General features: G+C 37.1%; 2 long non-coding RNA genes across 8 annotated transcripts in view; both read right to left on the bottom strand.

Annotated features, from left to right (window-relative positions):
- Positions 1-27,815, bottom strand: part of LOC144342963 (uncharacterized) — a 62,768-nt gene extending 34,953 nt beyond the window's left edge. For 5 of the 7 annotated variants that reach the window (XR_014931357.1, XR_014931354.1, XR_014931356.1 and 2 more), the window contains exons 1-2: positions 27,298-27,459; positions 16,773-16,855 (exon numbers count right to left, since the gene is read on the bottom strand). This is a non-coding gene — a long non-coding RNA (uncharacterized LOC144342963). Of the gene's footprint in view, positions 1-11,360; positions 11,397-16,772; positions 16,856-27,297; positions 27,460-27,628 lie in introns of those variants that run through there. The other 2 variants (XR_014931352.1, XR_014931358.1) reach the window with 2 other exon arrangements.
- On the bottom strand, positions 82-2,532 carry LOC146734710 (uncharacterized). Its single transcript, XR_014931281.1, has 2 exons — positions 2,489-2,532; positions 82-415 (listed from the first exon to the last, which is right to left on the bottom strand). It is a non-coding gene; the product is annotated as an uncharacterized LOC146734710 (long non-coding RNA).
- Positions 27,816-27,899: the final 84 nt, after the last annotated feature.

Genomic DNA, 27,899 nt, shown 5'->3' with positions numbered 1-27,899 from the left:
ATACATGTATGAACAATTATGTGAATATGGTGTTGTTTGTTATAGGAAGTAGGTGATGTCTTACGTATTTTGGTTATGTCATTTGAATCAAGAGGGTTAAAGTACTTGATCGGAAAGAATGATTATATTTGTTCTTTGGCAGTGAATGGCTTATTTGTACTTGACTGTGACCTACCCACCACTCGATTGTAATTTGGCCAGCTGCTATTAGACATCACTCAGCATGACTAGTTGGAAGACAACCATGTAAAAATAGTGTGAATAGAATAAACGTCTGTAATGAACAAGGAAAAAATAAAGTTTTTATTTTTTATCTTAACCATCAATATACAACAAGTTTACAAAAAAATTCGATTAAGAATAAAGTAATAAGTTGAACCAATAGGAGATACATGTGATGGTTGAATTATCTCGCCTGGAAGAAAATAAAAAAACAAGTGGTAAGTATTATATATTGTAATGAATGATTAAATTTGATTAGGAATGTTCAATAGGAAGAACATTGTTGAAATGCTTTGGATATGATTGGACTTTCCATGAATTAAATCTTGAGGAATATTGTAAATAACTAGTGAGAGGATGCTGAAAGCACTACCGTGCATTCAAGCATCCTCTCAATGAAAACACAGGTTATGCATATTATAATGAGGTAAATTAGTGTTGTAAACGGAGTGTCATGATTAAATCTGGTGCAAAAGCAGATAAGTGTTGACGGAAGACCAAAATGATAGGTATCACCACCGACCAATTTGGTAGTAGTCATATTGCCGAAAATACTATATCTTGTTGTTTTCAATAAGTATATGTGCAGCAACAATAAATTGTACAAAACCAGTAGTTAAGTGTTTACAAGACAGTATTATAGACCCATATCATGCAAAGTTACAGGGTGTTGTACAAATATACCCCCTTATTTTTAGGCTATTGTATGTTCATCCAACTGTCCATTCAGAATGAATAAGAAATAAAGTAGGTGCAAAGAGACTATATGGAATGTAATTGTACTTCATAGAGTTATCAATGATGATATCAATTCCATCAGACTGATAGAACAAAAACAGCATTGTTGGTTTGCATAAGACAGCCCACACACATGCTATAAGGAGTAAACTTCTTGTATCACCAATGACAGGGCTGTAAATGAAAACCAGAAACATAGAATGTAAATGCATGGACCTGTTTGTACAGAATCCCAGTTCATCCCTCATTATTTATGTGGATCATGTTGAAAAGATCTCAAACCATTATGAGGCCAATGAAAAACAAATTTGGTGTTTCCAGTATTAGAGTAAAAACTATTGGGTAGTTAGGCAGGGATTTTATTATTTTAGATTTATTTTTTCCCCAACATGTTCAGTCTATATCAAATACAATCATTTTAAACAATTTATTTTTTACATGATGATATTACTATCAAATTTTGTTTATTTTAGAAAAAGGTAACTCATTTCCATAATAATAAAATTAATAACAAATGACAACACATGTCATTGTTTAAGGTTGAGGTGAGTGGCATGAACTGTTGATTGGTGGCACCACCAAGAATGGCAGCTGGCGGCAGAAAAACCTTCACTGATGTACATGTGTATGTAGTGAGCACAAGGAATTGGCTCCTATCAGTTTCTGCCTAATAAATGACAGTTATGTACATTCCTGCTGTGGAAGTTTACCTACAGTAGCAACATCACAAGCATGATAAAAGCCCAGGTACACATTGCAGCTCTTGCTGTTTCTTGCATGTGACAAAAATCCGCCTAAATCACAAGAAACTTGTAGTGAGCCAAACAATGATGATGAAAAAGTAAGAATGAATACAGCCAGCCATGCCAATGTGGTGAATCAAATGCAATTTCTTGCATGACTTTCTGCTCAATATTATAGTGTGTGGTAGCCTATGCCGAATAATCAATCGTGTGGTCACAAATGATCATGAAGATTAATCATGATCACATACTTCATATATATTATAACATTACATTAATGGGCAAAGACTATAAATCATATCCATGCCCCTAGACATGGCCGTGACATCTGAGGTCATCATTTTGCCAATGCCATTCTTGCATGTCATTATTGCTGGTTGCATAGACTAGACTATTAATGTACAGGTTTTTACACATATCGGCCTTAATTGGTTTTAGATGCTATTTTATTGAGATGCATCGCGACAACTGTGGCCGTGAAGGACCGGTAGGTTAGGTAATTGTTACTAGTCGCACCGTGCACACACATCATATGAGTTCGCAGGCCATAGGCCTAGTAAATCGCTGTCATCATTTATATACGATGCAATATTTATTTTTGGTCATTAGTTTCTCTGATTCATGACATCATGCATGTGCCAATAAATCCTGAAAATTGGCTTTGCTAAGCGATGAGTCGTTTAGTACAAAACACTGAATGATCATAGCATGGTGTGCAGAGTTTTAGAGGTAAAGCAATTGTTAAGAATATATTAAAATTTGTGGAAAAGGGCAAAGGCTCTTACCTTAGTACAATGTCTGTACGGCGTCCTGGGCTGGCTGGCAAAATAATCACGTCATCGAAAGATGCGTACGTGTACTGTAGACAATTTCCATGACGCTGCATTGCATGCGTAGAGTCAACGTCACGATTTCTGCGTATCAATTTTTCTCCGCCTTTTTCAACAAATAATTCACTTTTTTCTCATGGGAAAACGTCGTCAATCTTATTTTATTAGCCTGAACTTTGTCTTGACAGCGCAAATTAAACCCAAATAAACGTCTTTGGATGATTTCTGGCACCCAAAATTGATTCTCGACTCAGTCCTAATTACGCGTTTAGGAATGACCTGGTGATCCAAAATTGACCTCGAATGAAAATACTGCCGCCTACGGCGGGTCCCGGGATCATTGCGTCCAGTTTGAACTTTATGTATGCCGGATAAGTGTACTGTATTTCCTACTATTTATTTCCAGCAAGGGAATAAGAATACTTTAATAGAGTATCAATGGATGTTTACTTGAAATGGTGTATCTTTTACCATAGACTTGTCTAGGTTTATGGTACTTTCAATAGTACAGTGTTAGCCGTTGTATAATAAAAGTTGAGTTGATCGTATTACACTGCATCCGAGCAAATTCTTTGGAACTTTAGGATAAAACCTGGGACCCGGTATTAAGACCGGTTACACTCCGATTTGACACAATCTGGGAAGTTCAAATTACTAAATGAAGTACAGGACGACGAAGCTGAAATATCCAAGAACCAACACATACCAAAAATCTCAAAAGTGAATATTCGTGGTGTATTTTAATTCTAATCGGACCGGAAGTGGGAATATGTTAGTACTCTAAATAACATATTGGCGATCCGCTCCGCTAGGATTTCCTTTAAAATCACTTTTTGGCGATCCGCTCCGCTAGGATTGCCCTTATAATCACTTTTGTAAGTTTGTATGTGTGTGTCTGTGTGTGTGATTTCCAGTGTTTTCATGTATTATTTCTTCTGTGATTTTTTTGGCTTGGCCGATTTCGCTCAAAATTGGCAGGTAGGTCACATCTTCCCCCCAGTTATTGTAAAAAATCTGAAAAAATGTGGCCCACCATTGCCATAGCAACAGTCCCCAAAAAATTTTTTTTTTTGGATAGAATCGCGCCAAATGCATCTCCTACAAATTTGGGATAAAACACCCCTGACATAGCTCATTCTACTCAGCTTGAGTGTGGGCACAAAGTTACTATTTGAATTTATTTTCATTACCGTAAAATTTGACCCCAAAGTTGGGGTAACTGTTCACCAGGAATGGCTTTTTAACTCGTCTGTGATTTTTTGGGCTGAGCCGATTTGGTTCAAACTTGGCAGGCAAATCACACCTTCACTGTAGTTAGGTTGTAAAATCTGAACACAAATTCTGGCCAAAAAACTGATTTTTTTAATACATTCGCACCAAATGTATCTCACCCTACATTTCTACGATTAAAAAGCACGGAGCTCATTATACTCCGCTTGGGTTTAGGCAAAAATATACTGTTTTTTTTCTTATGTCTATTTTCATTACCGAGAAAATTTACCTCAAAGTGGAGGTAATTTTTCATCAGCAACAACTTTTAACCCCTCTGATTTTTTTGCCTTGGCTGATTTTGTTCAAACTTGACAGGTAGGTCGTACCGTCACTAATTGGAAAAAAATCCTGGCCCACCACTGTTATTGCAACAGTCAAAAACTGAATACTTTCGCCCCAAATTTATTAGCTCCTAAAATGTACCAGTTTTGTAATTATAGCCGTGTTCAAATGATCATGCTTTTTATTTTGGCTACGTTGCACTATGGAGGTAGTCTCTTTTCTACCTCCATGGTTGCACACTGGTAAGAGATCACCGGCGTCGACATTGTATCAACGTAATCCCAACACAACTTTGTACTTTGAATGAACTGTAAATGCTGCCATCAATTTAGAAAAAACTATCGCAAAACGGTTGGAAATAATAAATTTAACAGCAGAATACATCCTAGCAATAAAATTTAGTAACTTCTAAAGACTGAGTGTTTTTTGGCAAACTTCGTATATGGTGCCCGGTGCCTACCGTGGCACCGTAAGCGGAGCCGATCACCAACCAGCCAACCGGCTTGTTTTAGTATAAGCTAGTAACAACTTGTCAATAATTATGGGATGATTTGTAGGCATAAGATTGTTATGGGAACTTCGTTCAGTAATGGAATACTGTGCGATGACTGTGCTATTTTCAGGGCCTAACTGATTCAGACTCCTATATTGACTATGTCCCGGGCTGTTTACTAGTACTTACTTGTCAGTGTCTGACTGTTATATACAGCCCAGAACACGTCAGAATAGTAAAACAAGCAGCCTGTCGGCTGAGATAGCTCCGCTGTTAGCAATGCACATGGCAATTAAAGAACAGAAGATATCATTAGAAAATGAACAAATCTGAGAGAGGTCCACATGTAGTACCTATATGTATAATATATCAAAGCAATTGGACTTGCGGTTTTCAACAAGAAGTCGAAAATATCACTTTTTACCAAAAATTACAAAAATATTCATCAAAATTAGAGAATTAAAGATATCATCATGAAATGAACAAATCTGAGAGAGGTCCACATGTAGTACCTATATATGTAATATCAAAGCAATTGGACTTGCGGTTTTCAACAAGAAGTCGAAAATATCACTTTTTACCAAAAATTACAAAAATATTCACCGAAATTAGAGAATTAAAGATATCATTACAAAATGAACAAATCTGAGAGAGGTCCACATGTAGTACCTATATATGTAATATCAAAGCAATTGGACTTGCGGTTTTCAACAAGAAGTCGAAAATATCACTTTTTACCAAAAATTACAAAAATATTCACCAAAATTAGAGAATTAAAGATATCATTACAAAATGAACAAATCTGAGAGAGGTCCACATGTAGTACCTATATATGTAATATCAAAGCAATTGGACTTGCGGTTTTCAACAAGAAGTCGAAAATATCACTTTTTACCAAAAATGACAAAAATATTCACCAAAATTAGAGAATTGAAGATATCATCATGAAATGAACAAATCTGAGAGAGGTCTACCCAAGGTACATATACACCAAGTATCAAAGCATTCAGGCTTGTAGTTTTCAAGAAGAAGTCGAAAAAGTAAAACATTGACACGGACGACGACGACGGACGACGACGGACAATCACTCATATGATAAGCTCCGCTCGACAAAGTCGACAGCGGAGCTAAAAAAGTCAGCTAATGTCAGTTGCCCGTGCCATGAGAGCCGGCCCCAGAACCAAAACAATCTGTCAGCCTTCGCCACCCACAGCATCGATATGATTTTATATTGCATAGAAATGAACACTAAATGCAGATATCCCGGTCAGCAATCGAATCATCAATCTTAGTGGTCCGTAAGTGAATGTTGTCAAGTTCGAGAGTGTGTTTTAACGTACAGCGACGTGAACATTATTGCTACAATTTTGGGCTTGAACATGTTCTATATTCACCCAAAACAACAACGAACCTGAAACAAAAGTAACCGTCCGATCTAAACGACCTGTGTCTATGAAAATCGAGTCTTATCTCCCTTGCGTTTCCGATCGACAGAAAGTCGGGCCCAATCTACCATGATTGTTGGCTTATCATCAATTCACAAAGGTCAAACACGTTTTTAAACCTGAATTTAACGACGAACGTTTTTGAAACGAATCAATGTTCTGGTTATCTCTGGTGCGACTGCAGTCTGTGGAACAAACTTGAGGGACTGTAAAACGTAATTCATGGTACGCGACTTAAGATTGCAATTTACACGTGAATTTCCCAACAAAAGTTTAAATGTTTTAGTTGTATGTGGTGTGGCACTGGTGTGGAAAGCTGTCGAATAAAATGGCAACAACTTCGAACGCATTGTTATAATAATAATAATAATAATAATAATAATAATAATAATAATTTTATTCAACACGAAAATCTACTACAGAGAGTAATTTTATGGTTGCAAAACAAGAACAGAAATAATACTTCACACAACTAATATCACAAATAGCACATTAAACATAAGCTAATGTTATTGTTTAGTACAAAGCAAGACGGAAGTACAGTTCAATCCACCAGAATCACAAATAAAACATTGAATACATGTAACTAAGAATGGAGGAAAAAAATACATGAAAATTAGTATAACAATAAAACTACTAAGCTACTAAATATGCCATTGCATTAAAACTACCTGCAGACTAATTTGATGGAGTTGCTATGTTTCATCTCTTAAGTTCATCCTTGTATGTATGAATTGTGCAGTTTCTATTCCTGCAAAGCTTGTCATAATTAATCGGAATTTTTCGTCTTCATTCATTTTCAAGAAGTCAGATTTTTTGCCCTGTATATATTTAAATAATTTATTACGGGGTATGTCATATTTACTGCATCCTATTAAGAAATGGTACTCGTCTTCAATTTTATCATCTGTGCAGAGTTTACATATTCTTTCGTTTCTAGGAATTTATTGTTATGCTAATTTGATTTCCAGCATGTTAGTTGTCAAAGAAATGAAAGATTTCTTGAATTTTCGGCGATAGCTACGTGGATTTGAACCAAAATGTTATCGGCAAGACTCAGAATGCGACAGTGACAGCCACTGAAACGTAATTGAAGGCAAATGAACAAGTCAAGCAAAAAAGACTTTTTTCTAGTCGTAGCGTAAAATGGAGGCACATACCATTTTGACTCTTGAGGGAATGGAAATCAGTTGATTTGAGGGTGTCACAATAAGCGAGGGAGCAAATCGTTTTTATGCTACGAAAAAAATGAAGACCTTGAACGTACTTCTTGGACATTAGTACAACGTCATTTTTGTTTGATTACCTAACGTTTTTAGGTTCATGTGCTATAAGTTACAGAGCACATACCTAAGCGGCCGTTCCTCAGCAAATAATGAAGCAAAGCCATTTTCGATGTCAAAATCGCGAAACTCTTCCTTTTTACGCAAACTGGGAAGTTCAAATTACTAAACGAAGTACAGGACGACGAAGCTTAGATATCCAAGAACCAACACATACCAAAAATGATATCTCAAAAGTGAATATTCGTGGTGTATTTTAAGTCTAACCGGACCATAAGTTGGAATTCGTTAGTACTCTAAATATCCAAAGATATTTTAGTATAAGGTAGTAAATAAAATGGCAGATAGTAATCATTAGAAGCATAGACAGGCAGGGTCTTTACTGTATTGTGGGGGACGATACGTTGCGGATATGGAAATGTAACGAAATATAGTATGCAAAATTATCTGCTACACAATCAGCACCAATCACCACAGAAGAACGACTTAATGAAAACTCAGAATTTATTCACTAACGGAAAACCCGCTGGCAATCCGGAGACTTACAACTCGATATCAACGATATAACACAAATTGCAGGAATGATACAGAATTGGCAGTATGCCCTTGATATACATCGATAAACTCTTGACCGTGTAAGAAAATTAGTGGGAAAACTTCTAATTGGATGAATATAAAAATTGAAACAAAAGAACATCCTGCGGTGGTTTCTACCACGTTCGCATTCATGTCGTCGTCTCACTTCAGAATCCGTATTTTGCAACAATGTATAAGTCAGAATACAGTATTATTGAACTTGTATAAAACGTAATGAATAAAGCGATTAACAAATATTGCATGTTTCAATTACAATGCTTCACAGATAAATGATTCAGAAATTACTCCGACATGTATACATAACTACAGGACTTGACAAATTGTGAATTTGAAAAACATTTTACAGAAGCAATTAACATTTTACAGTAAAAACAATTAAGTACCCTGATGATGGAATACAAAACAAGACTGGTTCACTGTAATAGAACAAGGATTTTATCAGGGCAAGTGAATTTTCAAAGCCTGATCTGAAGATACTATAAGCTACCATCAAAATAAAATCAAGATTTTGACATGAATTGAGCAAAGTGCATGCACATAAAATTTAATAAATTCTGACATTTAATTCTGATTTGAAGAATGTGAAAGTATTAATTTTGGGCACAAACAAATTGTATTAAACTTTAATACAAAAAGTAAACTGTTTGATTAAGAACACTGCCCCATCATCATGTTCCCTCTAAACAAATTTGGCACTTAACTTAAGCAATTTATATTTGAAAACCTTCTTTAAAGATACACTAGCTGTAACGACCTAGTTTTTTTTATTGCAAACGTGTTCTACATGAATAGCAATTATTTCCGTTCTATTAGCTGAAACTAGTTCAATTATTTGGTACCGGGCCCTTCTGTATGCTTTATAAGCTCGCTAAAAGCACTGAATCAACATTGTGAAGTGTTTATTGTACGTACCCTAACCTCCGTTTGTTAAACCATCATACGTCATTACTGATTGTTTGCGCGTGCGCAATTCCGAGTACTTCGTTGTGTCGTCACCGGAAGCGCTGTCCCAGCACAAACCTGTGTCATATGACGCCTTACCGTTGTGTCGTCACCGGAAGCGCTGTCCCAGCACAAACCTGTGTCATATGATGCCTTACCGTTGTGTCGTCACCGGAAGCGCTGTCTCAGCACAAACCTGTGTCATATGACGCCTTACCATTGTGTCGTCACCGGAAGCGCTGTCCCAGCACAAACCTGTGTCATATGACGCCTTACTAGCCGATTTTGGCTAAAATTCCGCTCCGCCGCCTCTTTACAACAGTGTTTATACGCGGAACTTGATATTGCTTTTTACAATTTGGGTTGCCTTTGAATCACATATTTTAGTGAAATATTGTTCGAAAGTAGTTGCGTTATTTCCGGTTTCAACTAGTTCGAAAATAGAACGTCCTTGAGCGCGATAAAATGACGCGTAGAACTCCATCCGAACCAGCGTAAACTTATTGCAATTTGTGCGATTTGGGCCCAGTTTGTTCTTACAAGCTTTCTAAGTTTCATTTATCATTATTTAGTAAACAGGTCTCTGAAACGATTTAATATATCCGTAAAATACGTGGCAATCGACAATTGACTTCGAAACGTTCGAAATTTCGAACAAACTCCCGGCACACCTAGTGCGATATGAGTCAGATCGGTGTAGAAGACACCGAACTGCAGCGTCAATGCAGTCAGACCACCTAGAAATATGGCGTTGAGTTCGATCGTGAGCATTTTCTCCGCATTCGTATCCGCACAGAGATCGATGTAAATTTTATTATAACAGGAGATAAGCAATTGCAACAAGTTTTCAACCCAAAATAGTTATTTAGAACGCCGTTAGAGACGTTTTCATTACAGCTACTGGGCCTTTAAGTGTACATTTTTACTACAAAATGAAATTTATGGAAAAGTTGCTCAAATGGATGTATTTCACTGAGCAACTTGGTCATCTCACTGAGCAAGTTGTGTGCAAATGAGGCTTACAGGGAACACTTGCCCCATGTGACTATCAAATCCATTTGTGTCAGGGAAGAACAGGGTAGATATCCAATTCAAATAATAATGATTGCACAAATAAAATACTGGCATAGACCACGCATTCGTCGGCACTATCAAAACAATATGTAATTTAGCTATTAAGTTGCATATGCAAATCATCCACACTAGCAACATGACATGCAGATTACATCAAATCTGTTGAGATGTTCATGAGATAACCCCAATTTAGTGAATAAATAATATGTAAATTAGCTAATTTACATATGCAAATTATTCCCAACAATATGACACGAAGATTACATCAATGTATATGCCTGACAAATTTGATTCAAACCTGTTGAGTCATTTAAGAAATAATCCAAATTGTGCGTATAAAACAGATTTAGCCCAAAAGGTGCAAGTGTCCCAAAGCATGTGTAATGAAGTAAATAATTATTTCTATTCATGACCGCAGTTTTTTATTCTGAATGTTTCTAATATGGAATGACAACCATGCTTTATTGTACTTAGATCTATGTCCATTTTTAGGATATGACTTCAATAAAGACTATTACTATTACTATTACAAACGTATTTCAGTTTACCCCCCCCCCCCCACACACACACGTATACGCTGATCTAGCATGGGTGGCCACACCGGGGGCCACATGCTCTGACTCATGTAAACAGTGAAGGGTCCAAATCGCTTAATTACAGGATTACTCAGAATAGATATTAGAGAGTTTAAGATTTGCGTACGTAACGGGAACGTAACGTGTTGTTCTAATTTCGTTTGCGTTACGTTCTCGAGTGTCAGAAAATGATTAAGTACAAGCGCCCACGACGGGACCGTAACTGAAACAAAACCACGTCAATCCGTCTGTCACTGGGCAACCATAATATTATAACTATCCAATAAAATTTGTTAAGTCATTTCACGTCCGGAATCTGAATTAGTAGTTAGTTCCCAGACATTTGACAGAGCTCTCGCTATTTCCATCCACTCTGCTGAGGCCCCAGGCCTGTTTGCCGAATCCTCTTTCAGCAAATCAATGTCATGCGTTTTCAGTGAGTATAAATATCAGCTAAAATGCATCCAATATTTCTTATTTTATCATAAATATACAAAAAACAATCTAATATAAAACGTGTTATCAATGTCAGTGAAAATTATTCCAAATTGACAGCGAGAAAAGCTCTCGGAAATCAACTACGAGTCAGTCACCTTCATTACGTTCAAAACGAATGCCGTACGACCAGGCAACCGATGACGTCATTGGTTCGCGCGGAGGTCATGCACAAAGCAGTTACGTATCCGTTCTCGTTCCGTTCTCGTATGCGCATCTTAATGTCTCTATTAACAACATTAATTATCAAAAAAGTATTAACAAAAGTTGTTCGATCACAAATATTCATAATTGGACTTTAGAAAAAATCCACGATAAAATGACACACTATTAAAATGGCAGAGGCAACGATAAATTCACGCTACTTACCAGGAAAGTTGAGCGAGAGTGAACTAATTCCGGGTCGCAACCAATCATGTCGAAAAATGACCAATCACGTTTCGTGTACTTCAAGAGTTCAGTGAGTTGTCTGTCATGACATCACGACATGCTATGAAAGCTGGCTGGACGGTGCTGTTTTCCGAAAAGAAATGAAATTTCCCCCTCTCTGGCATTATTTAATAAAAGTACATTAGTTTTTACGAGTTTTGGATATATATCAACATAATGCTATCGTCGACACTCGAGTTCGTTTTTTTTTTTCTTCAAAATGTTTAATTTGAAAACGACAAGTCGCGTTTCAATATGTTATTATGATTCACGGAGCCAAGAAAACAACCTACAGATGATGTTGAATAATATTTGAATTTGATTCCATTTACCCACTGACATGATTGACCGCATTACGATTTCGTGTGCTTCGCACAGACCTGGAGCTAAAAAAACTCCATGCACAGACCACCCACGCTCAGGCGAAGTGAACGGTACTCTCGGTGAAATGTCTAGCCATGTGTACGCCACCCTACAGTTTTTAGCGGCCGGAACAACAGGCATTTACACAGGGCTGTGCAATGTCATACTGATAGTACCGGTTTAATATTCTCTCAGTGAAACTCCGTAAAAACATGTCAGTACCTTGCGATGATGTTGAATAATATGTTTGCGCTCAGACCACTTTTGAGGTTTGCGTTTGATTCCATTTACCGACTGACATGATTGACCGCATTACGATTTCATGTGCATTCGCACAGACCATCCACGCTCAGGCGATGCGACGGTACTCAGTGCAATGTCGCACTATCAGCACCGGTTTAATATTTTCTCAGTGACACGCCGTAAAAACACACTTATCTTCTAAATGCACTCCATGATGCAAGACACCCGGGATAAGCTAGGAGTTATCACTAGAATTGTATCGAGGTTAACCTTGAACACACGTTCCTGTACCTCGTGTATTTACTCAATCGTGATTCGATGAATAGCCGTATGTGGTTCATAGCTCTCTTGTCGCCGCCCGACTTTTTTATTGCTGGGCGATATTAGTCGGCCCCAGAGGCGACTGACAAGATACAAAACAATACTAAGAATATAAATATAGATGTAAAAATCAGCTGTCAGTCGTACAAAAGAGCTATGGAACCGCAGCTATGAATATAGCCGCTGGTCGTTGCCTGTCAGTGACCAGTTCGTGCAATAGAGACATTAAGATGCGCATACGAGAACGGAACGAGAACGGATACGTAACTGCTTTGTGCATGACCTCCGCGCGAACCAATGACGTCATCGGTTGCCTGGTCGTACGGCATTCGTTTTGAACGTAATGAAGGTGACTGACTCGTAGTTGATTTCCGAGAGCTTTTCTCGCTGTCAATTTGGAATAATTTTCACTGACATTGATAACACGTTTTATATTAGATTGTTTTTTGTATATTTATGATAAAATAAGAAATATTGGATGCATTTTAGCTGATATTTATACTCACTGAAAACGCATGACATTGATTTGCTGAAAGAGGATTCGGCAAACAGGCCTGGGGCCTCAGCAGAGTGGATGGAAATAGCGAGAGCTCTGTCAAATGTCTGGGAACTAACTACTAATTCAGATTCCGGACGTGAAATGACTTAACAAATTTTATTGGATAGTTATAATATTATGGTTGCCCAGTGACAGACGGATTGACGTGGTTTTGTTTCAGTTACGGTCCCGTCGTGGGCGCTTGTACTTAATCATTTTCTGACACTCGAGAACGTAACGCAAACGAAATTAGAACAACACGTTACGTTCCCGTTACGTACGCAAATCTTAAACTCTCTAATAAAACAGCGCAGCAAGTGTTCAATTCGTCCAATAAAACACACTACTTTATTAAGACAGCGCCCATGTAATCACAAATACACATCACGCATTGTATTCTATCAAAACAATTATTATACTGTGAGTTTCATAGCGAAATTGGAGACATCGAATCACACTGCCATATTGTCCAATGGTCGTTTTATGCGTAACTGCGCATGTGTGATAAATTCAAATTAGTACTATTTAATCTATCATTAAACGAATAATTTATGCGATAAACCATCACAACATACATGAACACATCAAATAATATACATTCTTTATTATGAAACTACAATTTGATAAGAGAAGTGTGTATCAGAAAAAAATAACACAAAATGTTTACTATGCAAATTGTGGCACTCACCATGTATGGTAATTGGACAGAGAATACCTACACTAGAAAAGCCTGATTTTGGGGGTTTTTTTGGACCAAAAAGTAATTTTAAAATGATTCAAGCCAAATAAAAAAAAATGCCCTGGAGATATTCACACAAGCTATCATGATGCCAAGTTTCAGAAAAATAGACAGAATGGTTTTTGAGATATTTATAAATTATATTCAAAGATCAAGCAAGTTAATACAAAATAATGTTGGCCAGCACAATAAAATAGTGAATCATAGACAGCACACCTATCAATGAAATGGTTCTGTCAAGTCTAGAATCAAAGAAAGCTTAGAAAGGACTCCTGTGTGCTGAGAGTATTGGAGACACATTAAAAATTACTTGTACTTGAGATATTGATGAAAAAGCTGAAAACTAATTAATATGAACAGATTTAGGTGTAAAACTAATGAGGTCTGCGCAATGTAACAGACGTACATCTATGCACCAAGTTTAATTGAAATGTGATTAGAACCAAAAAATTATGAATTATTATGCTAATTAGGGAACAAGTCATTGTTAATGTCACAGTCCCCGTCCAAAATTTTGTGATCTGACATATCAATTAGATGCTGATGAAGTCATTGAGATTAGATTGAAACCATTAGGAGATGGATTTGTAAAAAATTATGATTTAGTGCTTTTACACGAGAATTGGACATTGGGCAGTCATATTGAATCAAATTACAAAAATAATGTTCATGTTGATGTATCTATTGGTATACTGTCTTTGTACAAAATTTAAACAGAAATGTTCATTGCATTCATGGGAAAGTAGGCATGGGTATCATGAAAAACAAAATGGCCAGCAGTCAGCCATATTAGTTTGAATCACAGAAAAAATATGACATGCAACTATAACCCAATATGTATGATCATCATACCAACTTTGATCCAAATTGGCATAGTCATCTCTGAGAAACAGCTCCGGACTATAAAAATGACGATTTATAGTGCTTTTACATGAAAATTTGGCGTCGGCCAGCCATATTGAAAGGGCGTTAGTCGTCGCGCCACGCATGCGCGAGATATATGGGTCTCATATAAACAAAGATGGCGACTTTGATTGTTGTGCAGGTCAACGAGTACAAACTGAGACATTTCCAAGCTTTAATTAGGTAATTATCAGGTGAGTTGAAGGTATCGAAATAGTCACCGACTTGTGAATTCCTTTTGAAGAGCGCATTGGATTGTGGGAAAATCAATGTTTATCAACACAAATGTCACCGACGACCACCGCGCTTGAATTGAATCACAAAAATCATGTTGGTGCAGATGTATCTCTTGGTATACTACCTTCGTACAAAATTTAAAGAGAAATGTTCATTGCATTCAAGAGAAAGTAGCATGGGTACCATGAAAAACAAAATGGCCGCCAGTCAGCCATATTTGTTCGAATCACGAAAAAAATATGACGTGCACCTATAACCCAACCCAATGTATGATCAACATATCAACTTTGATTTAAATTGGCCTAGTCATCTCTGAGGAACAGCTCCGGACACGTTTAGGTATCAGAAATAGCAAATTTTACATCCAAAATGACGCGCATATGTAAGACATTGTGTATTGTCTTCATGTAAAGTTTGAATGAAATCCTTCAATGGGTGTCCAAGATATAGCCCCGGACGGTCGTACGTACGAACGAAACAAACTCAAATTAATTGGCACAGTGCATTTATGCACTAAGTTTCATCAAAAACGTCTTAATGTTTCAGGCCATCATTTTTTTCTAGTCTAAATGGTTGTTTTAAAGGTAGAACCCTATCAGTGTCTGCTATGAAATATATTCAGCGATTTTTTTAAACAAGGAAACAGGGGTGCAGCGCCCTCATGCCATGGCCATGCGCCCCCTTACCCTGGGGAGCAGATCCTCTGGCAACCATAAAATTCTGATTGACCAGTGATCACATGTGGCCACAGTCTTCAACTGTGACCTGTCTGATAGTAATTTTGGCCCCAAGGAAGCCATAGAATGCTCCATTATATTTAAACTTAGAATTATCAAAAACTCAACACCCCGGTAGGGAGAAGCCTATCTCCCCCACTTGGTGGTGCCGCTGAATTGCAGTGCTCCCTCTTGCAGTTTTTTTCTAGAAAAACCTGTGTTATATTAAAATGATTAATTTTATAACACTTAATCTGCACAATGTTATATTGCCTGTACGCTATTAACTCATAATATTTACAAGAATTAATTAATCTATTTTGAGACGACCTGCTGATCGCCTGTCTCTTTCTTTAGCATGAGTAGACGACCTGCTGATCGCCTGTCTCTTTCTTTAGCATGAGTGGTGCTGGTTAGGTCAGATAGAGAGAACCACTGATATACTTAATTCTTCTTTTTATTTGCATTTCTACTTTATACATGTTAGTGTCATCATTGTAATCAATAACTATCCCTTCAGCTAACCAAGGTTTATTTTTTCCTGTCAGCTTTGTTTTAGCTTGCAGATTTATCATAACCTTGTCATTTATTTCATAGAATGTAGAAGTATGCTTTGCTATATCTCGATGCAACATTGTGCTGCTTCAAAACTTGTTTTACTGGCTTTTCCATGAATTGCATTTGCCAAATCTAATCAATTAGAAAAAGCTTGCCTACTTTCAAGTGTTGAAAACTTATTTTGTAGATTCCACTTAAGATAAAAAAAAATATTAAAAATACCTTAACTATAATGGACACAATAGTGATTGATCATGCGAAAAGCAATCATAATGAAACTACAGTATATGTCAAAAATTTTAAAGATATAAAATATATCCCCTGAGCAAAGAAGAGATATGCAGAAATTATAACCTGGGCCTCATGAAGTTAACTGCAATCAGTTCATAATGTTTAAATACATGTATACATAACCCATCTTCTATCTCCAGCCCATACATGTATGCTGTTCATCATAATTGGACCATAACTTCAGATACCAGGGGCTTATCAAAGCAAACACTTACACAGACAGATCATGGAAACATCATTCACAGATGGAAGGTTTTTTAAAACAACAAATGGTGATCAAAGAAAAGCTCTCATGAAAAGCATGTGCAATGACATTGGTAATCTTGCTGTCAAAATAATCAGACAAAATGTCTCCTTGTATATATTTTCTTTCAGAATGTGCCAATTAAAAGTTAATTTATACATGTAGCTATAATGAAAGACAAATTGTTCATACAACTTACTTCTTTATCAGAATCTTTAACATCGGGCTGTCGAACATACTGATTATTTGGTCTTGCAAAAAAAGCTTCAAACGAAGTCATTTCTGAAAATAAACAATATTAGTCTTTTTAACAAAATTACCACAAAATGTGTTCCCACTAGAGATGCTGGAATGGACATTTGTAGAAATGGACAAACAAATTATAATAATATAATAAATCATGTTTAAAAAAAAAAGATTCTGAGTCCGGCTACAGTCTGTTTTTCCAACTTCTGTCGAAGTGAAAGTGCACCACTAAACGGCAGACAATGAGGAGAAGCCATGCAAGTGCAATGCACTGAATACCATAAAAACTCACTGTTTTTACATGTGTGTAATTTAAAGTCAGAATTTTGTCTGAGAATTAAATCAATGAATGAATAAAGCAAAACATTTAATTGTACAACACGCTTTTCTTCTTCTATTTCTCTCGCCATAGATGATTTAACTTTAAAGTTTCACGACATGTATTCATACAGAGCAATACAAAAACACAAACTGCCTGAAAATTGGACACTTAATATGAGTATATCTACTTAAACACATCAAATTACCAAGTAAGTAAAAATCAGCCTGTTTTCTGGACCCATTATTATGGAATATGAATTAGCAAAGCAATTTCAAGACAGTTTAGATAATTGTATGAACTGTTCATTTAATAATAATAGTTAAAAATCAAAGAACGCTCAGGAAGAAATTCTGTGTGCTGAGAATATTTATTTTTGATTGTGGTTTGTAGTATGATTAATTCCAACAAGTTTAATTAAAATCAAATTTTATTGAGATATGAAGATTACCAATGCAAATTAGGTAATTAATGAGCATTACCATGGTAACTTTAATCAAATTATTTGTGTTGTGTTGTCCCAGAGCATCTATGTACCAAGTTTCAATAAAATGCAAAAATTGGTTTTCAAGATAATGGTGGGACAGACATACACACATAAAGCAGGGTAACTGCAAAAACTTCCTTTGCTTCCCAATATTATTGTTAAATTTGGTGCAACCAAATGCTGGAATAAATTACAATTTTCAAAATGCATCAAAATAAAAAACACTATGTTATGTTATCATGATTCATATTACATGGGCAAAATCTTTTTTTCTTGACTTGCAGAATTAAGAAGATATTACAATCATTAGAGAAATGCACAACATAAAATAAAATAAATATCCCATAACAAACAAACAAAATAATCTTTTCTCTTATCAAGTCATGACATGACATACCAGCAGTCTAAGTACAAATACATGTAGAAGTGCATGTGTACAAGATAAACAAGGCGAGTCAAGTGAATGTGTACATGATAAACAAGGCGAGTCAAGTGAATGTGTACATGATAAACAAGGCGAGTCAAGTGCATGTGTACATGATAAACAAGGTGAGTCAAGTGCATGTGTACATGATAAACAAGGAGAGTCAAGTGCATGTGTACATGATAAACAAGGCGAGTCAAGTGCATGTGTACAAGATAAACAAGGCGAGTCAAGTGAATGTGTACATGATAAACAAGGCGAGTCAAGTGAATGTGTACATGATAAACAAGGCGAGTCAAGTGCATGTGTACATGATAAACAAGGTGAGTCAAGTGCATGTGTACATGATAAACAAGGCGAGTCAAGTGCATGTGTACATGATAAACAAGGCGAGTCAAGTGCATGTGTACAAGATAAACAAGGAGAGTCAAGTGCATATGTACAAGATAAACGAGGTGAGTCAAGTGCATGTGTACAAGATAAACGAGGTGAGTCAAGTGCATGTGTACAAGATAAACAAGGTGAGTCAAGTGCATGTGTACATGATAAACAAGGCGAGTCAAGTGCATGTGTACAAGATAAACAAGGAGAGTCAAGTGCATATGTACAAGATAAACGAGGTGAGTCAAGTGCATGTGTACAAGATAAACGAGGTGAGTCAAGTGCATGTGTACAAGATAAACAAGGTGAGTCAAGTGCATGTGTACAAGATAAACAAGGAGAGTCAAGTGCATGTGTACATGATAAACAAGGCAAGTCAAGTGCATGTGTACAAGATAAACAAGGCAAGTCAAGTGCATGTGTACAAGATAAACAAGGTGAGTCAAGTGCATGTGTACAAGATAAACAAGATGAGTCAAGTGCATGTGTACATATGATAAACAAGGTGAGTCAAGTGCATGTGTACAAGATAAACAAGGAGAGTCAAGTGCATGTGTACATGATAAACGAGGAGAGTCATATGCATATGTACATGATAAACAAGGTGAGTCAAGTGCATATGTACATGATAAACAAGGCGAGTCAAGTGCATGTGTACATGATAAACAAGGAGAGTCAAGTGCATATGTACATGATAAACAAGGCGAGTCAAGTGCATGTGTACATGATAAACGAGGAGAGTCAAGTGCATATGTACATGATAAACAAGGTGAGTCAAGTGCATGTGTACATGATAAACAAGGAGAGTCAAGTGCATATGTACATGATAAACAAGGTGAGTCAAGTGCATGTGTACATGATAAACAAGGAGAGTCAAGTGCATATGTACATGATAAACAAGGTGAGTCAAGTGCATGTGTACATGATAAACAAGGAGAGTCAAGTGCATGTGTACATGATAAACGAGGAGAGTCAAGTGCATATGTACAAGACAAACAAGGTGAGTCAAGTGCATGTGTACATGATAAACAAGGTGAGTCAAGTGCATGTGTACATGATAAACAAGGTGAGTCAAGTGCATGTGTACATGATAAACATGGAGAGTCAAGTGCATGTGTACATGATAAACAAGGAGAGTCAAGTGCATGTGTACAAGATAAACAAGGTGAGTCAATTGCATGTGTACATGATAAACAAGGCGAGTCAAGTGCATGTGTACATGATAAACAAGGTGAGTCAAGTGCATGTGTACATGATAAACAAGGCGAGTCAAGTGCATGTGTACATGATAAACAAGGTGAGTCAAGTGCATGTGTTCATGATAAACAAGGCGAGTCAAGTGCATGTGTACATGATAAACAAGGTGAGTCAAGTGCATGTGTACATGATAAACAAGGAGAGTCAAGTGCATGTGTACATGATAAACAAGGAGAGTCAAGTGCATGTGTACAAGATAAACAAGGAGAGTCAAGTGCATGTGTACATGATAAACAAGGAGAGTCAAGTGCATGTGTGCAAGATAAACGAGGAGAGTCAAGTGCATGTGTACAAGATAAACAAGGAGAGTCAAGTGCATGTGTACATGATAAACAAGGAGAGTCAAGTGCATGTGTACATATGATAAACAAGGTGAGTCAAGTGCATGTGTACATGATAAACAAGGAGAGTCAAGTGCATGTGTACATGATAAACAAGGAGAGTCAAGTGCATGTGTACAAGATAAACAAGGAGAGTCAAGTGCATGTGTACATGATAAACAAGGTGAGTCAAGTGCATGTGTACAAGATAAACAATGAGAGTCAAGTGCATGTGTACATATGATAAACAAGGTGAGTCAAGTGCATGTGTACAAGATAAACATTTGCTACAATATGCTAAAAAAAAGGATAACTGAATCACACACACACACAAATTGTTTGGCAGAAAGAAGGTACTAGGCCTCAACATAGGCCTCAAAGTACCCCAGACCACAACAGGAAAGTAAATAATTACTGAAACTGATTAAATTCACAATGCCGTTAAAAGTGTTACAATTCAGAAAAGGGGTGTGGGAAATAAAAAGGAAGAAAATGGGGAAGTAGTGGGGGGGTGAAAAAATATAAAGCAGCCGGGAAAACAACTGGCGAGTAATGCGCACATGTGCCATAGACGCTGATAAACTAGCATTTTACAACAAGAATCTGCTGTTGGATACGGTCAAAATAAAAAAACAAACTGAGATTATTTTGTAACTAGTAGCAGTACATTAACAATTACTATCGCCGAATTTCATATCGAGGCACGGATCTAGAAGCCGTACCTACACACGAATTGGTGACGTCACAAAATACATGACCTTCAATCGGCGGCGTTTCCTCGGTATATACGAATTGGTATATACAAATTACAACAAGAGAACTGGTGATGGTTGTAGAACCATAACTGCCTCAGCTCATAGATTGTTATGTAATACAGGGGAATGTGAAGGGAAATGTATTGTAATGTTACCTCTGTGTAATTTACAATATATCTGCATTAACCTTCACTGTGAAGGAAAATATTGGAGTTGACTTAAATCACTGGTAAAAGCAAGGCTGGTCAAATTCTGCGAAATAGTGGTTAGAATTTTCAGATACGCAATTGACACATTGTGAGATATCAAATTATGGATGATAAACAGCAAGTGATATTCCAGAGATGTAGTTGGAATTGAAGCAAAGGAGTGACCTATTAATCCATGAAACATACACATATCCGTACATATCATCCTGTCTTATTATATGTGGGCAAAGCTGTCATGCACACAATCGGAAAGCATTTCTTGTATTTCCATTGCACAAAAAAAAGAAGAAGCAAATACTGTTACTGAAGCACAGAATTTGCATGAATTTTTCTCCCCGGCCATTCACGCAAACTGCAAACGAAGTCTTTTACTTTATCCATAGTTGTCGACACTTTACAACCGCCTTGATGGATGTATTGTGATGTATTTTGACGTACTGCCCTTTCATACCAGTTCAATTTCCTTTCATTATTACATCCAAATGTCATGATATTTAATATTTAAAACCAACCTTTATTTCACAGTCACTTTACATTTCACTTTTCTAAAATTATTTTACTGATCGAAAGACTTTTCACTCCAACATGCAGTCTCCCAACATATCTACAAATAACCTCGCTCTCAGGAGCTGAGAAATCAGTCACACTCCAAGTAGCACTTGTTTTTTATTATCGGTTATATGTTCATTTCAGAAATGTACACGCTCTCTGTACACGCTCCCGTCTTATATTACTCATCTGATTACTCAGAACAATAACAAATGACGTAAACAATATAAGACAATTTATGATTGACGCGATCAGTATATAAACTAAATATATATATTCCCAATTGAAAAATTAAGATACCAAAAAATACCCTCAGAGCAAAGATTTTGTTCTGAGCAGTCTGTTGTTGACGAAATGCATGCTCTTTTTGACCGTAAACAGGATGAAATTGTAAAGGCACGTAGCAACTTTTGGAATACTCTATTATTATACAATGATAATATTTTAAAATTACCAAAAGAAGATATGTTTGAGCATATTATGGGAATAAAAGATTCATTGCCAACAGTCTAGGAAAGTTTATCAACATAATTTTACCTTATAGTTGTTAGTGTTTTTTTTTTTAAATATGTTTTTGTTGTCATTGAATGTCACTGTTGTCACTCCTGACTTTTTTTTTTCTTTTTTTAAGTGCAAATTGCAAGTGCTAGTGCTGACACATAGTGCATTTTGCCACAGAAGTCATTTCCTGTTTGGGACTACCGGTACTTGACAGGGCTGTGTGGCCATCTCCCTATCAAATGGCAATTTAAATGCACTATCCTGGCGTCAACCAGGCTCGGTCGAACACAAGCACCTGCGGACCTTAACCAAGGTTCCCCAAAAGTCGCATTCGTTAGTGAATGAATCTCGGCCATTGGAATTGGCCTTCCCATTGAGTCTGTGGCACACTCACCCAGGGTAGGGGTCGACCCTTTAATGTTCAGCCTAATGTAGGATTTGAACTTGGGTCTACCGATCATGAGTCTGATGCGACAACCACTATGCTACCAGTGATCGGTGTATTTAGTGTTATTGTATTTTTTTGTGTATGATTATTGACCATGGTTAATGTATTTCCAAGTCTTTTACCTCATCCATAGTTGTTGACACTTTGCAACCGCCTTGATGGATGTATTGTGACGTATTTTGACCCCGGATTCTGACCTTGCGTTCCGGCTACATGTACTGCCCTTTCATACCAGTTCAATATTTAATATTTAAAACCCACCTTTATTTCACAGTCACTTTAGTTTTCACTTTTCTAAAATTATTTTACTGATCAAAAGACTTTTCACTCCCATCATGCAATCTCCCATAGTACTTCCGCAGACACAGCGGCGATCACCAACATATCTACAAACAAGTAACCTGTAGAATGCTGTGTGGGTAATATTTTTATATTGATTTTTGTTGCATTTGCAGCAAATAGTTACCAAACAATGAGAAATCTATAGGATTGGATATACCTCTCAGCTGGCTTCACATGCTTAGTTCAAGACTGCCTAACCGGTGCTTATACCAGGATTTAGTTGCAGCACTGTGGTCTGTGGTTACAGCTTCATTTTCCGAGTAATCACAAGAAATTGACATTACAATGGAAAATAAAAGACTGGCACTCCCATACAATTAATAGCAAGTGAAATTCCTGGAATTGAAACATAGATTTTGAAGTCACTGGTGTAGGCATTGAATAACTTCAAGTTGGCATAAAGACGAGGTAGTTTATTTAATCAGTGCTGAACTAGAGGTTGAAATTATAATTAAGTTCGTTGTCATATAATTTGTTTATTTAAATTTCTCCTGAATTCAAATAGAATACACTGGTGAAAGGATGTTTTTGAGGTGTGGTTACATTGTGTATGGAGTGGTAGGGTTGGGTGTCATATAATTTTTTCATTTTCAACTCTCATGAAATCACACAGAATTTCACTTAATTTATTTTCGATGAAAAGTTTTCAAGCATACGGTGTGAATCAAATTTTCACTGTGCTGTGTCAAGTCTCAATAGAGTATGAGGGAAATGGCATTTTCACTGGAATTTATTTTAGCGGAAAAATGTTCACAGTGAAAGGAAGTATTCCACATTATTACATATATACTGCAGTTTATTTTGATTCGTCCCTGAAATCAAAATCGGTACTTCCACACCCCCATATGCAAATGAGGTCTGAGAGCGAATAAAGTAGTCCGTTCAAGAGTAGCGTTTTTCGAAACATAGCAGAAATAAACAATATTTAGAAGTACGATACTTTACGTTTGGGTACATGAATATATTTGCCGAGTGAAATGAAATTTGAACAACAGTAATGGTACTTCTAAGCAGTAACTTATTTTGACTAAAACTAATTTGCATATCACCCATGCAATGATGTTTTTGATATTTTCACGGTCAATATGCAAATGAACATGGTATTGGCGATTCGCTCCACTTGGATTGCCCTTAAAATCACTTTAATTTTGTGTATCTGTGTGTGATTTCTAGTGTTTTCACGTATTAATTCTTCTGTGATTTGTTTGGCTTGGCCGATTTCGCTCAAACTTAGCAGGTAGGTCACACCTTCACCCTAGTTATCAGGAAATGTATCTCCTACAAATTTTGGATACAACACCTCAGACATAGCTCATTTTGCTCAGCTTGAGTGTGGGCACAAAGTTACTATTGGTAAAATCTGAAAACAAATTCTGACCACCGTTTCCATGGAAACAGCCAACAACTGAATTTTTTAATACCTTCACGCCAAATGTATCACACCCTACAATTCTATGATTAAAAAGCATGGACGTAGCTCATTCTAATCCGCTTGAGTGTGGGCAACAATTTACTGAGATTTTGTTTGGCTTGGCTAATTTTGTTTATAATTGACAGGCAGGTCGTACCGTCACTAATTGGCAAAACAATCCTGGTCCACAGCTACCATGGCAACAGCCAAAAACTGTTTTTTGAATACTTTCGACCCCAAATTTATTACCTCCCACTAGTCTTGTATTCATGCCTTTTATTTTGGCTACGTTGCAGTCGGAACGGAGACTACCGAATATGAGATACTAGAGCCTCGTTATCACGGCGAAGTGCGCCCCCATCGTTCGTTATTATACTGAAGGAAATTTTACGAGGAAGAGAATACGCTTGGATTTCTAAACGATCACAAAGTGACAATTATACGATAATGAACGATGAATTTTGCTTTCGTCGATTTAGAATAAACTATTTGTACGTTTTCGTGATTAAGTTAATCTGAAATAAATAAACTAACTACAAATCAACGATGGACGCCTGACAGGAACCAATGTGGGGAATGCGGAAGTGACAACAATAAGACAACAACACCTCAGACATAACTCATTGTACTCGGCTTGAGTGTGGGCAAAAGTTACTATTTGAATTTTTGATATCTTTTTTCATTAATGAGAAAGTTGACCCCGAAGTTAGAGTATCTGTTCAGCAGGAATGGCTTTTTAACTTTTCTGTGATTTTTTCTGGCTTGGCTGATTTTGTTCATACTTGACAGGCAGGTCGTACCATCACTAATTGGAAAAACAATTCTGTCCTACCGCTACCATGGCAACAGCCAAAATCTGTTTTTTGAATACTTTCGCCCCAAATGTATTACCTCCTACCAGTCTTGTAATAGCAGTGTTTAAATGATCATGCCTTTTATTCTGGCTACGTTGCGCACTGGTAAGAGATCACCGGCGCCGACATTGTTACCACTGCCAACGTAATCCCAACGCAGCTTTGAACTTTGAGTAAAATGTAAATGCTGCCTCCAATCTAGAAAATACTATCGCAAAACGGTTGGAAATAATACATTTAACGGCTGAATACGTCCTAACAATAAAATAAAGTGACTTCTAAAGACTGAATGTTATTTTGCGAACCTTGTATAAGGTGCCCGGTTTTAGTTATAAACAGACGTTAGCTTCACGTTCATGTCCTACCATGATAACAGCCGAAAACATATTGTGTTTTTTTTACCGGTTTGTTTTCATTGGGAACCAAAGTATTTTTATTTTGTAAACAAATTTTCGTCTAGTATTTTTATCCAGTTCAAATCGTTCAACAACATTTTTGGCATATTAGGTGTACATCACATGGAATACTACGATTGAGAGAACATGATGTATGTTGACTGATTTTTATCCTAGTACGAAGTACCAGGAGGTTACTCAGTTCCAAATAAAGATTACCAACGTCAAATGAGCAACATCAAGATCAAGATCATTTAATCCATGACTAACAAGCAACATCACAAGCGAAGTTGTAGCATGCAGTACTAGTAAGTCATCCCGTCAGCGGAGTACCACAGTAGCACGGCATGTTTGCCATCAGCATTGTATTCAAACGAATCACGTGCCGTTCTCGTTCAAACCCGGGATTCGATCAATAGGGGAGTTCCAGTAAAAAAAACACATTGCAAATCATGCAAGTTCAACATTTTCAAACCAATATACTAAAACAGAAATGCTCAGAGATGCAAAAGAAGGATAGATATTACTTTTCACTATACACATCTCTGTTGATACTATCCCTCACATATTCTACTCCCAATTACTCCTGCGTAAAATGGTTAGCCTCTTTTCATGTTGACATTCAGAGTAAAATCATGTGACAGGCTGTTAAAATTGGCTGTTGCATACTCTTTCGCCGGTCTGGAAAATGTGTTTAAAGGCCCAATTCACTTGCCCCGGAACTGGAGGTGTGGCTATTCTAATGCATGGTGTTAATCACTTGCGTAGCCTATGATGCATCCTGTTTCAGCGGTCCAACATCACATGACTTTGATTGGCTGGAGCTGTTTACTACAGCGTGACAAGCAAGGAAATGATCCCTATTGTTTATGAGTGTATTTATAGTATACCTGGGCCTTTAATTAGCTCTCATTCAAGCAACAATGCAGATTTCCCAGTGGAAGTGAAACTATTCGACTCTGCCACTAAAAATACGCGAGCGCCGGTTCGAGTCACGCACGCAGTACGTGTTTACTATAATTAGACTTAGTCTTTACCTTGCCGTTTATTCGGTGTTATTTGCTTACTTTACTTCCTATGTCGACAGCTACTATGAGTTTAGAATTATTTCTCAGTACTTATTCACTGTCACAATACTGTACCATTACTTTCACCATCCTACTACAGCCAGATCTGAAGGCCTTTGCCGCATTCTGGCCACGCTGTGTGGCGCGGATCGCGTGGACGGGTTTCATGTTCTCTGCACGTGATAAGCTCGGTTATTAAGCATCCTTTTTGGGGGATGCCATGCCCGGTGGCCGAGGGGAAGACGTGTAGTGGCGTGAAGCTAGGCGATTAGGTGCCGTACGCCAGCGCCGGTTCGAGTCTCGCACGCAGTACGTGTTTACTATAATTAGACATAGTCTTTACCTTGCCGTTTATTCGGTGTTTTAAGCACAAAACGAACAACCCTGGAATGCACACAACATACTGAATTTCGGAACAAAATACCACAGAAATGTAAGACGAAACATGAAAACACTATATATTGCAATTCAAGGAATTAACCCCATATGTGCATCCATTTCCCACCTTGGTATCACCCACCCCTGAAAACAAACTCTTAATACCACGCTGAAGCGTTTGGTAATAAAGCTAAATATGAAAACAAATCATTCATTTGCAATGTAGGCATCGTGAGAGATCGCTGGGAACTCAAAGATTGCAAGTTCGAATCACGGACAGGACACTCCTACCGGACAAGATATGAAAGAAAGAAACAAACATAAATAGCAACTTCTGTATATCAAGAACTCAAGTCAGAAAAACGGAACACAAGAAACTACCTCACATGGAAGCCAGTCGAAGTCGTTGAAGAATCAACACAGTTGACAGCTGCAGGTCACGTGCAACAACAGACACGAGTATCAATGCTGCTCTCCAAATGGTCACCTTCTTTTGTATTGACCACCTAAGGATTGCTAATCCCCCTTTCTAACTCTTCCCCCCAAAATAATATATCGCCCCTTTAGAATGTATTGATCCACACATTAATGAATATTCATGAGCACAGAAACTGCTACGTCATGAATAAATTAGCATAATCTTTAAAAAAATTGCATAAAGTGTAGGTACTCCTTCTGGAGTCCTGTCGAACTAATTTATGATTTAACTTACCATGGTTAAATTCTGTCCGGTGGTTATTCTGTAATACAGTTTTCAATAACTTGGCTTAAAATGTATCTTCAAAAAGGAAAGTATCTCTTTCTAGTGTCACATCGTGAATCACTATAATTTTCCAGTCCCCAAACTTGCCTTATACCGCCCGACGTGGTTGTACAATACCTGTTGTCCCCATTCACTGATTGGTTTATTATTGCCAAACGTCATATGCTATTTACAATAGTAGTAGTAGTTATGCAAATGAGTTATTAATAGATCATGACTG

The sequence above is a fragment of the Saccoglossus kowalevskii genome, chromosome 13 (genome assembly GCF_978046115.1).
Source record: "Saccoglossus kowalevskii chromosome 13, keSacKowa6.1, whole genome shotgun sequence".
NCBI lineage: Eukaryota > Metazoa > Hemichordata > Enteropneusta > Harrimaniidae > Saccoglossus > Saccoglossus kowalevskii.
Note: the sequence above shows the minus strand (reverse complement) of the source record. Positions and strands in the feature narration are given on the sequence as shown.